The sequence below is a fragment of the Meles meles genome, chromosome 7 (assembly GCF_922984935.1).
Source record: "Meles meles chromosome 7, mMelMel3.1 paternal haplotype, whole genome shotgun sequence".
Lineage (NCBI taxonomy): Eukaryota > Metazoa > Chordata > Mammalia > Carnivora > Mustelidae > Meles > Meles meles.
This window is the reverse complement of record NC_060072.1, coordinates 19952408-19966815: the sequence shown is the minus strand read 5'-3', so window position 1 is coordinate 19966815 and position 14408 is coordinate 19952408.

Below are 14408 nucleotides of genomic sequence, written 5' to 3'. Positions count from 1 at the left end.
CACCCTACTTCTGGACACTGAATTTTGAACTCTTTGGGTTGTAGCTAGCTGAAATCAGCTTTGAAGATTGACCTCACTGAAGTGTTCACTAGGCTGCATTAAAAGATTCTGCTTAAAGAATTTCTGAAGAAGCTGGAAAATAAGCAGCCAGACATAAAACCCTAACCACTTCAAAACCCTGGCCAAGTGAGGACATCACATAACACTGCCAGTGTTACCAATTACTAGATGCCTCAACTCGGTCCTCTCATCTCACGTGTCACTGAAAGAGCATTGCCCCCAGAAACTATCTTGCTGCAACTGCATTGCATTCAGAGATGGTTGTTTACCATTCCTGTTGCTATAAATCACTAGATCCCCCATTCAAATTTTGGGAAGGGAACTTCTCCTTGGCTCATCCTTGGCCATGTGTCCATACTTGACTGCAAAGAAAGCTAGAAAAGTGATTATATGGAACTTTAAATTCTTATAGTGGGAGACTGTTTCTGCATCCCATCAAGACAAGGTCAAAAATTCCCCAAACATAGAATGGGGTTCAGATGCTGGCCAGCCAAAAGAATGACAAAAGTTCATTAGAATTTTTAACTACAGTAACAAGGATCAGAGCATGTATAGTTTAATTTTAAAGACCTTTGCCCTACCTGGCAAATCTCCAGAAATGCTCTTTGTTCTTAGTACTTTTGTGCTCATAGGAATTTAAATAGTCTCTAAACAAATATTCCTTATCTTTCTGAGAAGGCAATTTCAGCACAGTATTTAAATTCTCCAAACATTAAATAACATTTTAACTCACATTTCTGTAACTGAAACTAACCTAAGAAATTGAAGTCTGTAATTTCTAACTTTCACAGTTTGGAGGCTTGATTCATATCTGTTTTTCTTTGTTCAGAATTCTCTTATAATGTTCCAATTTCATGATTTAATTTCATTGGGATTAAATTTGAAGAAGTCAAAATGATGTAATCTACCAGTTACAATTAAATAAGATAACCGATACTGATTTTACCCCAAGAGCATTTTCTGGTTGCCAAAGCTTGCTTTGAGGATAAGAGGGAGTACATTAGAAGTACTCAAGCTCTTGGGGCGCCTGGGTGGCTCAGTGGGTTAAGCCTCTGCCTTCGGCTCAGGTCATGATCCCAGGGTCCTGGGATCGAGCCCCACATCCGGCTCTCTGCTCAGCAGCACTCTCTCGGCCTGCCTCTCTGCCTACTTGTGATCTCTGTCAAATAAATAAATAAAATCACCTGGGTGGCTCAGTGGATTAAGCCGCTGCCTTCGGCTCAGGTCATGATCTCAGGGTCCTGGGATCGAGTCCCGCATCGGGCTCTCTGCTCAGCAGGGAGCCTGCTTCCTCCTCTCTCTCTCTGCCTGCCTCTCTGCCTACTTGTGATCTCTGTCTGTCAAATAAATAAATAAAATCTTTAAAAAAAAAAAAAAAATCTTTAAAAAAAAAAAAAGTACTCAAGCTCTTAAGGGACACTTAGAAGCAGTTCTCAATTAACGGCATATGTGAATTAGTAGATACTTACCTCTGCTGCTTCATCCTATAGTTGGAATAATGCTGAGAAATATTCTTGCAGGTCCCTATTCCCCTATTGCTAGTTCCTGGAACCACCTCTCAAACTACTTTCACATTCTTGTCTTAGTGACAGTTTCTGGAGGAGGGGAAAGACCCAATAAGAGCCATTAACTGAATCAAGTTACTTATGACACTCAGTTGTATGGATTCTGAATGAGAGCAGTGGACCAGAAGATAGAATTTACTAGAATGCTAGTATGTTTTGCTATCTTCTCTCTCCTTCTTTCCCTTTCTCTTTCAGGCAGACTATACTATGAAACAAGGTGGGTGTTAGCACCCCATTTTATAGATGGAGAAACTGATACCAGAAGAATTTAAGTATCTTTTCTGGAGTTATTGTGCTAATGAGTGTCCCATTGTCAGTCTGAACTCAGGTTCATCTAATTCTTTCTACTACACCATAATGGCTGCTGATGTAAATACTACCTTAAGCATGCATTAATACAGGTTCTCTCCTGTATCAGTCCTAGTTTTTCCATAGCATTAGCATTTTGCAGAAAAGTCTTTGCTAAAATTATTCAATAATATTAACTAAAACCATATATAAAATAAGCACCTACTCTCCATCATTGCATATTTACTTCCCAGCAATAAAAGAAAATGTATGATGCTGTGGGAACATGGTGTTTAGTTAAGGATCAACATGCTATTTCATTTTGGAGAACAAATTCTATGCAGACAGAGACAAGAAAAATCATTATTTTTTTTATTAAATTTCAATGCATTAGTGATAGAACACAGTATTTCCATCAATTTTATTTATTTATTTGACATATAATGTATTATTTGCTTCAGGGGTATAGGTCTGTGACCATTAATTCTTATACTAAATCATAAAGTGATTTTTCACTTCTGGTGAACTGTTTCAGTTTACGTACCCCAGAAATCATTCTCCTTGAACTTAAGTGGGGAAGTTTGAGAAGCAGTGATTGCATTTAATTTGCTTTTTCCTCCTTCCTTATTGCTATAATGGCCAGGAAATTCAGAACATAACATTATAAACATTCAATAACAATCAGTCCCTTTCATTTATTTATCCATTTAAACACTCTAATTCATAATCCTGATTTAATTATCCATCTTTTGTATATATTTATTTTTTTTTCTTATCTTCATTTATCAAGCACATTTTTTTTTATTTGAAGGAGAGAGCTCTCAAGCAGGGTGGGGAAGGGCAAGGGGAGAAGGAGAGAGAATATTAAGCAGGCTCCGTGCCCAGCACAGAGCCCCGCACAGGGCTCTATCTCTCGACTCTAAGATCATGACCTGAGCCGAAAACCAAGAGTTGGGTGCTTAACTGACTAAGCCACCCTGGTGCCCCTATCAAACACACTTTCATGTGTATTTATTGCCTGCTTCTTTATGGCCTTCTTGGGTAGATTGGGGCATAGACTATATGTGTTATCTATCTATCTATCTATCTATCCACTTATTGCATTATTTTATTCATTGACTTTTTTTTTTTTTGGTAAGCTGAGTTTTCCTTGAAAGACAGTGACATGACTTTTACATTTTGTGTGGCACTTCTACTAAAATCACTGGGAAATCAACCTAATCTAATATAAGGAGGTTAGATAATGAACACAAGAGACATTAGTGTTTCTTAGGCTATTCAAATGGATTTATTATACTGCTGTACTTTAAAATATGTAAGGTACTTTACAAAACAAGGAAAACTATTACTCGTATGCATTTGGTTACAGGAGACTAATATTTCTTTTAGGTTTCCCTATGTAAATTTTTTCAGAGGCAAAAACAACCCAACATTTATTATGGATATTTTTAGAAGCCTTATATGTAGGGACTACATGATATCAGGATGATGTAAAACATTTTTGTAAGCAAGAATATCCTATCATGTCCCCTGAGTGACAGAAGGAATATGTCATTCAAACTCATAAAAATATTTTTGCTATCTTATTACCTCCCTACTGAATAACTTATTCAGCTTATTTGACTTTGGGTCCACAGTCACACAGCTAAGAAGGGGCAGAGCTGGAATTTAAGCCTAGACTGTCTGACTATTGAGACTCTGATCTTAACTACCATGCCGGTACTACAAAAATCGAGTAAGTCATTAAGTCATGACTTAATGACTTATTGACTTATTTAAGTTATTGACTTATTTAAGTCAATAAGTCATGAATAAACTTGGAAATTTAATGTACTAGCTTTATGTAGAAACATTTCTTTTCTGTTGATTGTGCCAGATTTTCAGCCTAAAATGCATTATCATATGTTAAGATTCCTCTACTTCTACACAGCGCCACCACTCCATTATGTCTTTCCATACGGGGTTAAGGAAGAAACCTTCAGCCTCTCACAGAGTGTGTGGTGTACCTGACTTTGCTAAAAGTCTTCCTACTTCTACACTAGCATTAAGAATTGGCATCAACAGAATTTGACTGCAACATCCTATAAAACGGCTTAACTTCTTTGTTAATTTACTTTAAAATGATCTATGTGTTTATTCAGTAAACATTTATTGAAGGCTGCTATGCTCCAGACACCGTTGGGGATACAGTGGGACACAGGATAGACAAGGTCTCAGCTCTCATGGACCTCACTTTCTAGAAGGGAGAGACAGATCATAAACAAATGAACAAAAATGTCATAAATGTCTTCAGAGAACTAAGACTGGGGACATAAAAGTGAAATGGGGGAGTGAGGCTCTGTCACTGCTCACAGATCCTTAAGACTTTTCATTTTAGATGATGGTTTTCTTCCCTTGGAGAAAACTCAGCAAGCACAAAGTCTTCCTTCAATTTACCATGTTACCAGTAATAATTGATCCAGGACTCTTTCTGCTATTGATGGGTAAAAGGTCTACATATCTTCAAGGGATTGGTTTGGTTGGGATATGACTTTACCATTTGTCATATCCTTCTAAGGACTAGATTGAGAACAGTTTCTGGAGGAACCCAGATATAGAAAGGGAACACAGAGATCACTTCCAGCTTGGACTGACCTTAGGCATGCTCTTCACTTAGAGCTGGTGAGATATCCCCTATAAAAGAGGAAAATATGATGATCCAACTCAAATGCCTATTATTAGAATTTAACACACACATATCCTTAGGATATATTGTTTCTTGTATTCATTTGCTAAAGTTTCTGTAACAAAGTACACCAAATTGGGTGGCTGAAACAATAAAAGTTTATTGTCTTTAAGTTCTGTAGACTAGCAGCTTGGAAATCAAGATGTCAAAGTTGGCTCCTTCTAAGAGCAGTGAGGGAAGAATCTTTTTCCGTGTCTCTTTACATCATCTTCCCTTTATGTATCTCTCTGTGTCCAAATTTCCCTTTTTTATAAGGACACTAGTCATATTGGATTAAAAGCCCACCCTACAGTGGCATGACCTCAAATTAACTAAGTATTAATTCTATTTCCAAATAAGTTCACATTCTGAGATACTGGAGGTTGGAACCTCAACATATGAATTTTGGGGAGACACAATTCAACCCAAACCCAGGCACAGAGAACTTTGTGCTACATATGATAATTGCATAATATTTAATATATTTTTTAAAGTATTAGTGAAAAAACCTCTTTCCAATTAGATATTTACTCAAAATGTTATGCAGTTTAAATGCATTGACATTTAGGCAGAATATCCAGTCAAGGGGGGCTTGAGAGGAAAAAACCCTCCTTCTAAATTAAAGAGCTAAGAAAACTAACACAGCAGCACATGTTGATTTGTGGCACTACCACATGGAGAGGTAAGTTTTATTTTCTCTCTGCAATGTGTCCATTATATTAACTCTCATTGTCAAGATACCTGAAACTCTTGCAGCATTTAGTTTCTTTTCTCACAGAGCTCTCTGCCTTTGGTAGACTTCTATTAACCCTATGTAAATAGTGGTCCTGGTCCCAGCCAAAGCTTTCCATATTAATTAGTTCCTGTGAACTGACTATAAACTTGTGGATATAATGGCTAATTAACTTTTATTTTTTCTTTTTTCCTTCATTGACTTTTCAGATACTCTTTGAACCCAAAACTACACGTCTAATCTTGATCTCACATATAATCATCAGAGTATAAGAAATTTTGGTATAATTTCAGGAATAGAACACTTTCTTTCATGATAATGAAAACCAAGCACAAGCTAAGGACTTCGGCCTTTTCTTACCTAATCTTTACCTTACAGGATTCCCCTTAATCAGTTGATCAGGGACACCTTTGATCACCAATTTTTTTCTTCAAAATGGCAATTGCTTCATTTTTTTCTGGTTGCACACATATAGGGAATATGTCTGGTAAAAAGTTCATAAAATACAGATATGAAGGCCCAATAATACCTAATGCCTTTTAAAAATATCTCCTTCCAAACCTTTTCTATAAACATTTACACGTGCATGTATTTTATAAAATGGGGCCGTAAGTGTGCACTCTCTTTGCAGTCATCTCTTTGCACAGAAAAATGTAGTATGAACATATTTCTTTGTAGGCAAATAGAGCTTCATATTATCATCTTAATAGCTTCATGGTATTCCTTGTATAGGTATGGCATGATGTATTTAATAGATCCCAATCTTGATCCGTGACATTTCCAGAAAATTTTTCCAGATTTCATGCCAATCTTTACCTATTTCTTAAGGGCCAGCCTTTTCCAGTTCAGATTGCAAGTTTTAACAATAAAATTAGAAACCCAGGGCCCTGACGCCTGAGACAACTCCCGTCAGGTCACATCCTGTGCAGAGTGCCACCATTTTTCCACTGTGAAACGTTACTTGAACAGATTCTCAAAATAGCACTCCCTCTTTTTAGCATGCCAGCGTCTCACTTGTGTTATCTGTCCCTCCCAAGTGGCCAGCAAGAATTCTCAACTCCTCGGCCTCGGAGTCCCTCTGTCCCTGTGCCAGACCAGACTTAGCAATCAGGGCATAACGTCGGGGATCTGCAAGCAGTTGGACCTTTGGGACAGCAAGTGGGAATGTAGACACATGGAGCTGGCCAGCTCCCTGTCTCCACCCATGACAAGAGATCCTGGTGTCATGCATAGTAGTGTTCTGAGTTGGGGATAAAAGGTCAGGGGTACAGGCTTACGGAATGCTCTAAACCCAACCTAGCCAACTCCCATTTTGTACTTGCTGTTACCTACAAGTTACAGAGCAAATCTAGGGAGATTACAGATTTTTCAATTCTCTACTTTTCCCTAGACATAGTATAACTTAGTAAAAGAGCATTGGCTTCAGAAACAGTCTTCAGTTCAGACTAGACCTGACACTTAGTATCCATGAGACCCGACACATAAGGTACTCAGTAAACACTTAAGTGTGTTGAAGGTATGTCTGTGAATTTCAGTTTCGGTAAAAAGGGGGATGATAATAGTCAAAAGGGGATGACAATAGCACCACTTCACTAGATTGTTTAGATTGTTGCGAGGACCGTTAATGAATGCACAATTGGCATGTAAAAGGTGTTTCATAAATTGGAGTTGCCACTTTACTATTCTCAGAAGAAAAAATAGAGCTGCTCTTACTAGAATCAGTTCTACAATGCCCTTGATCAATTTGCTTGTTCAACAAATAGTTATTGAATAGGTACTGTGATCATGCCATTCTTCTGCTAAGGCATAAAATCCCATTTAGAATAAAATACAGATTTCTTATCTTGGCCCACACGGCCCTGCGTGATCTGGCTCTTTCTTGCACCTCCAACCTCAACTTCACTTTCCCTTCACCCTCTTATGCTCCACAGATTATCAGCTCCTAGAACCAGCTGAGCTTTCTTCTGCCTCAGGCCATTACATGTTCTGTTCTCTCCATCCGGAATGCCATCTCCTAGGCTCTTTGAATGACAGGCTTCTCCTCATCCTTCATGTATCAGCCTGAATGTCAGCTTCTCAGAGAAGTTATCCCTGTGCCTAATGACCAGCATTTATCCCCTAGCACAGCTCTTTGCATCTTGTTTATTTCCTTCCTACTACTTTTTACAATGTGTTTATCATTTCTATTTATTTGCTTACCTGTTTATTGTCTATTTTTCCCACTAGAACACAAGCCCCATGAGCAGGAACCTCCTCCCTAACCCATCGTTTGCTCTTCATTGCCTAGGACTGTGCCTATCACATAAAAGGCAATTGATAACTTGTTATATGGAAGAATGGATGAATGAATATTTATTATTTGAAAACCTTCAGGAACAGAAATTCTGAACCTCTATGTTGGCACTTTCTGGACCAGATGTATTTTGATGTGAAAAATTATTTTTATGTTAGGATACACTTTGTAAGAAAAAATTCCAGTATAATTAATGTACAATGTCATAGTAGTTTCAGGTGTACAATATAGTGATTCAGCAATTCTATTATTCAGTGCTCATTAAGATAATCTTAATCTCCTTCACTTGTTCCACCCATCCTCGCACCTGCCTCCCTGTGTGATACACTTTAAGAAATGGATAGATTGTGACTTGGGGAGAAGGGACAGTCTGTATCCTTTAGGAGACAAGCAATGAGGAGGACATTCCAGCAGCAGAGAATTTGAAAACTCATTTTTATTCATTTTCTGAGTAAGGGTTCATGGTGAAGAGGATGGGCTTTGGGACCAGGAGCCTAAATTCACATCCCTGCCCCACCACTTAGGAACTGTGTGACTGTGGACAAATCAGATGATGGCTCCAAGTCCATTTGAGTGAGAGAGTGCCCCCTGAGTCTACTACAGAATAAGTACTCAGTACATGTTAATTAATTATCCTTTTTATCTGCTAAAAGGACTCTTTTAGACATACAATTGCAAATTTAAGATACACCAGTAATGGGGTACCTAGGTGGCTCAGTTGGTTAAGTGTCCCATTCAGTAACTATTAACCACATGCGGCTTTTGAGCATTTGAAATGTGGCTAACACAGTTGAAGCACCGAATGTTTAATGTTTAATTAATTTTTATTAATTTAAATTTAAACAGACACATACAGCTAGAAAAGCACAAATTTCTACTTACCAGTCTCCCCACCCATCCCCCACACCCCAGACCTGGGCAGAGCTTCCCTGTGGCAGCTCTTTGGAAAGCTGACAAACACAGGGCAGTGTGAAGACCTGGGTGTGTATGGATCTACTACTTTCTAACAACTTGACCTTAACCAAGCAACTCCATTTCTCAGCAACACAACCTCATCTGTAATGTTAAATATTTCCTCAGAAATTCTTCTTTGTTCTATTGCGGTAGTGTAAAACCATAAATGTAATACAATTGGAAGGATTAAAAAAACATTTTATTTATTTATCTGAAGAGAGAGAGAGCAGGAGAGCACAAATAGGGAGAGCAGCAGATGGAGAGGGAGAAGCAGGCTTCTGGCTCAGGGCTTGAAACCCAGGACCCTGAGATCATGACCTGAGCTGAAGGCAGACACTTAAAATCGACTGAGCCAACAAGGTGCTCCCGCAAGGATTTTTTTTTAATTAATTAATTAATTTATTTGACACAAAGAGAGAGATCACAAATAGGCAGAGAGGCAGGCGGAGAGAGAGAGGGGGGAAGCAGGCTCCCCACTGAGCAGAGAGCCCGACGTGGGGCTCGATCCCAGGACCCTTGGACCACAACCCGAGTCAAAGGCAGAGGCCTCAACCCACTGAGCCACCCAGGCGCCCCAAGGATTTTTTTTTTTCCCAAGGATTTTTTTTAAAGCTTTATACCACCCTTTCAGATTTTCTTTCCTATGACCTGCTTTAAGGGCAATGGCTTTATCATCTTCAGCCTTCTGTGTCCATAGTGCCCAATACATAGTAGATCCTGAGTTAAAATGCAGCCTCCATGCTGAATGTCTTCTAGTTTGACCTGCATGTCCCGGTGACCCAGGACATATAGTAAAAAAGAGAGAATATCTATATTATATTTATTTATTTATTTATTAGATTCCATGCCCAGTGTGGGGCTCAAACTCACAGTCCTGAGATGAAGAATAACATGCTGTACCGACTGAGCCAGCCAGGTGCCCCTTCCCCTTTGCAAAAATATTTATATTATTTTAAATACACTAATATGCCTTAAAAATTAATCATCCAGAAGTTTTTTTAGTCTTTATTTTGTCCCAATTGTAATTCATAGTTATTTTAAAGTAAGTTTAAAGTTATTTAAAATATTAAAAAGAAAAAATACAGTTCATCTACAATCTCTCTACCTCATTAACATTTTGAAGCACTTTTTCCTATTATATATTAATTTCTTCATTCATTTAACAAATATCTCAAGTGTTTGCTATGTGCCCTGCATTTTCTAAGTGATGATACTACAGCAATGAACAAACTAAATAAAAAACTCTGCCTTCACAGAACTACATTCTAGCGCATGATGCACGAAGACTCAGTAAAACATATACACAAATTAAAGAACTAAATCAAGCTAATGTTGTTTATATTCTTGCATTTCCATTTGTTGTTGATTTCACTTTCTGTTAGGTTGGGAGCCATTTCTAGTTTTTGTTTTTTAAGTACGTCTGACCTTAACATCCATTGCCTGCTGAGTCAACACACGGGGCTTGCTGGAGCAAAAGGAAAAATAAATACTTAAGTTATGTCTTTAGGAAATTTATCTGGGGCATGGTGTTCTTGGGGGATCAATGACTGTCCAGTGAAGGTCTCATACTCTGCATCGTGGAGTATCCTGTTCAGAGAGCCGAAGAATCCCAAGTCTGGGACTCAATGTTCACATCTCAGTTTCTGAGTCTTCAGGCATTACCATTTCATCTTACTTTTACTTAACAGTCTCCCCCCGCTCCCTGAAACATTTCTTTTAAGTCTTAAAAAGACATTTTTCTGATGTCATCAGGACCCATGTAGTTTGTGGTCCACCCCTTTCTGTTCCTGCATGACTAACCTCTGGCTAATTACTCTGATTCTTTGCAAGCTCAGATGAAAACAACTAAAACATAAATCCTGAAAGAGGTGGCCAAGTCAAAGTAGTGAGGAGATGGTGAATGGAGAAGAGAGAGCAAAACTCATGCTGTGACAGGGGATTGTGGCCACTGGACAGAGAGACAAGGAGAGTTTGTCCTCTTTGTACCCTGACCATGACCATGACCACCATGGTACCCTCCTCTTCAGGTGGACTCCCTCTCTTCTTGTTTCTTTCTTCCTCTCTGCATGTCCCCACACTCATTGCCCCTTAGGATCAAAGGAGAAAAGGAGGCTATATTTCCTCAAAACATCAAAGGCAAGGATTTCATCTGACTTGGGAATAACAGACCAAATCTATGAATGAATGCCATTTCTAGGTAGAGGGAAACATTATGTTGAAGGGCCCCAAGGTAAATCATCAAGAGGAATGTTTTGTTTTGTTCTGTTGTGTTTTTAATTGTCTACAAGTGAGTAAGGAAGATGTTAATTGGTTGCTGGTGTCTACCCATGAAAGTCTTGAACCAGGACAGTCTAGAAATGAGTAGGCCTTCTATACAACAAATAGTGCCACAGAGCCATATGTACTGAAGAGGATAGCCAACATGTCTCACTGTTTTGACATTTTACTGCTGATGACTTAAAGTGACTTAAAGAAGCATCTCTGCTTCTCTTTTGTTTCTTTCCACAATCTTTGCAGCATCATTCATGTTTACACTTGATTTGCATTGCTAATAGTCCTATACAAAATGCAATCATTAGCCAATGAAAGGCCTTGCTACCAGATGAAAAGACAGTATAATGCAGTTTAAGAGTATGGATCAATGCTGTCCAATAGAAATAGAATACAAGCCATGAATGTAATTGAAAATTTTTTTTCATATCTTCATGAGAAAAATAAATAAATGAAACTAATTTTTATTATGTCCTAATAAACCCTATCTAAAATATCATTTCAACATATAACCAATAGAAAAACTTAACGAGGTGTATGTGTTTTATACTAAGTCTTCAAGATGTAGCATATAGCGCATCTCAATTCTGACTGGCCACATTTCATGTGTTCAACAGCCACGTGAATTAGTGGGCTACATTGGGCAGTGTGGGTACTCTGCTGCCAGAGTACCTAGGGGTGTAATCTTAGGAAAGTTAAATAACCTCTGTGTTTCAGTTTGCTCATCTGTAAGCTGGGAGAAATGATCGTCCCTACTTAATTTAGAATTGTTATATGGATTAAATGAGCACTTAGAACATTGCCTGACACAGAGTTGGTGCTCAGTAAATGTTACCTTTTATTATCATCAGATACCCATTTAACCACATCCTTATAATGATCACAGCAGTCTTTCAATAAGGTCCAGCTCTGAGCTTTCCAAATAGGGACTATATGTCTGACATTTTGCAAAGATAATCACATGCCACTCCAGAATTCCTCTCTCACTCCAAATAAAGACTATCAGGGAGAGTTTGGTCTTGAGCTGTGCTTTCACAAAGCTGGGTAGCCTGTAACTCAACAAAGCTCCTTATATTATTACTTTTTAAGTTCCTTATACTATTAAGTCTGCAAAAAGATTTTTTTTAAGTAGGCCCTAGGCCCAACATGAGGCTTGAACTCATGACCCCATGATCAAGAGTCATACTCTCTACAAACTGAGCCAGCCAGGCACTCTTGCAAATAGACTTTTATTGAATTTTCCAAATAAACAATATCATATTTTTATTGGGATATAAAATTAGGCTCACAGCTATAAAAGTATCCCAGCTTGCTTTCTGGTGATCTCTTCAGAGACTGAAACCATGATTCACTATAGTAGAAGATAGCACTTGTCTTCTTAACACTACAGCTTACCGCTACAAATCCATATTAATACCACAGGATATATTTGAGGGCCTACCATGATATATTAATTGTTACCTGGAGCACTTTTATGACAGGTTTTGAATAAACAATGGAGTAATTCTACAACAGTTGTTTTGGGCCACTTAAAAATATATTTTTGATGTCTCTAAATCTGATTCTTTCATTTATTTACATGTATGGTCATTCAACTATCCATTTATTCAACAAATGCATATTGAAGGCTTACTATGGGTCAGAAATTTTGCTAGGTACTGAGGAGTCAGTAGTAAGCAGAACATACAGTCCTGGCCCCATGAGCTTACAGTCCAGTGAGGGATAAAAATGTTAACCAAATAGGGCTCCTGGGTGGCTCAGTGGGTTAAAGCCTCTGCCTTCAGCTCAGGTCATGATCTCAGGGTCCTGGGATGGAGCCCCGCATCAGGCTCTCTGCTCAGCAGGGAGCCTGCTTCCCCCGCCCCCCACCTCTCTGCCTGCCTCTCTGCCTACTTTTGATCTCTGTCAAATAAATAAATAAAATCTTTAAAAAAATGTTAACCAAATAATTACACAAATAAAATTGCCAACTGACATAATTGCTATTGAGAAGAGAAATAATTGCTTTGAGAGCCTAGGAGGAAGGCATTTGATTTGGTCAAGGAAGTTTTCCCCAAGGAAGTGCTAATAAGGCTGAGAGCTGGATGAGTAGGAGTTAACCAAGTAGAGAGAGCAAGGAACTGCATTCCAGGCAGAGGAAACAACATGAACAGAAGTCGTGGGGTGGCAGGGGCACAGTGAGGGCAGGTTGCCTGAGCTTTAGCTAGAAGTAAGCAGGGCCAGCCATCTTTATATTTACATAAAGAACATTGGGAAGCTGTCATTGGGTCTCCAAAACTTAGGGATACTTTTCTTTGCTGGGTCAAACCTCGCTTTGATTCTTTGTTATTATGATGAAATAAAATGTCAGAACACCAAGACATAGAGACCAGGCAAAGGGCTACACATGGTCTTTATTTCTTATCAAGTGCAACCCAAAATAACAGCCAATCCAACTCTGCCTCTGGTCCTCCCTTTAGCTGCTCTTCTTCAGTTATCCAACCAATTCTGAGCCTCAGGCTTATGTTTCTCTCAGTGTTTAGCACAGCATATGATAGCGATGTTTTGATCACAGTTTATGTGAACTTCTAAAGAAACCAACTGTTCCAGAAAAGGAAGTGAAGCTCTTACATACTTAAGTCTGACCAAAGAATCTCCATTCTAGGTAAGATCAGAGGAAAGACACAATCATATTTACCTTTTGAAAAAAATAGCTGGAGGGGTGCTTGCTGGGTCAGCTGGAAGAGCATATGACTCTTTTTTCTTTTTTTAAGATATTTTATTTGTTTTATTTGACAGAGAGAGATCACAAGTGGACAGAGAGGCAGGCAGAGAGAGGAATGGAAGCAGGCTCCCTGCTGAGCAGAGAGCCTGATGTGGGGCTTGATCCAAAGACCCTGAGATCATGACTTGAGCTGAAGGCAGAGGCTTAACCCACTGAGCCACTCAGGTGCCCTGAGCATGTGACTCTTGATCTCAATGTGTGTTTGGCGTCCCATACTGGGTGTAGAGATTACTTAAAAAAAAAAAAAAAAAAAAACAAAGGAAGAAAGAAAGGAAACGATAACTAGATAATAAGGTGGGGAAAAGAGTGAGAGGGTAGTTTAGAGAAGGTTAAGAGAGGACGCACATTGATAGGAACACCACTGCTATCTCCAGGCAATAGGTAAAGTCAAATGTGAAGACAAGTAGATGAATCTGAAAGATAGAAGGTAAAACCAACTGGGCTTAGAGATGTAATGGTTATAGAAAGTAAGAGAGAGGGGCATGTCAGCAATAACTCCCCGGAATTTTTAAGCAGTATAACTGGATGGATGGCTATACCCTTCCTCAAAATATGGAGCACAGAGGGAACAAGATTTGAGGGGAGAAACACACTGAGTGCAATTTTTGACTTGTGGGGTTGGCGATGTCTCAAAGATATCCAAGAGAAGAGGTAGTGTAAACAGTGGATGTTAAGGTCTGGGACTAGATCTTTACATTCTCCAAGATGCTTGATAGATGTTTTCAGTCTAGAAGCTCACATACCTTGGTCTGTGAAACATTCTTGAATATTTCTTT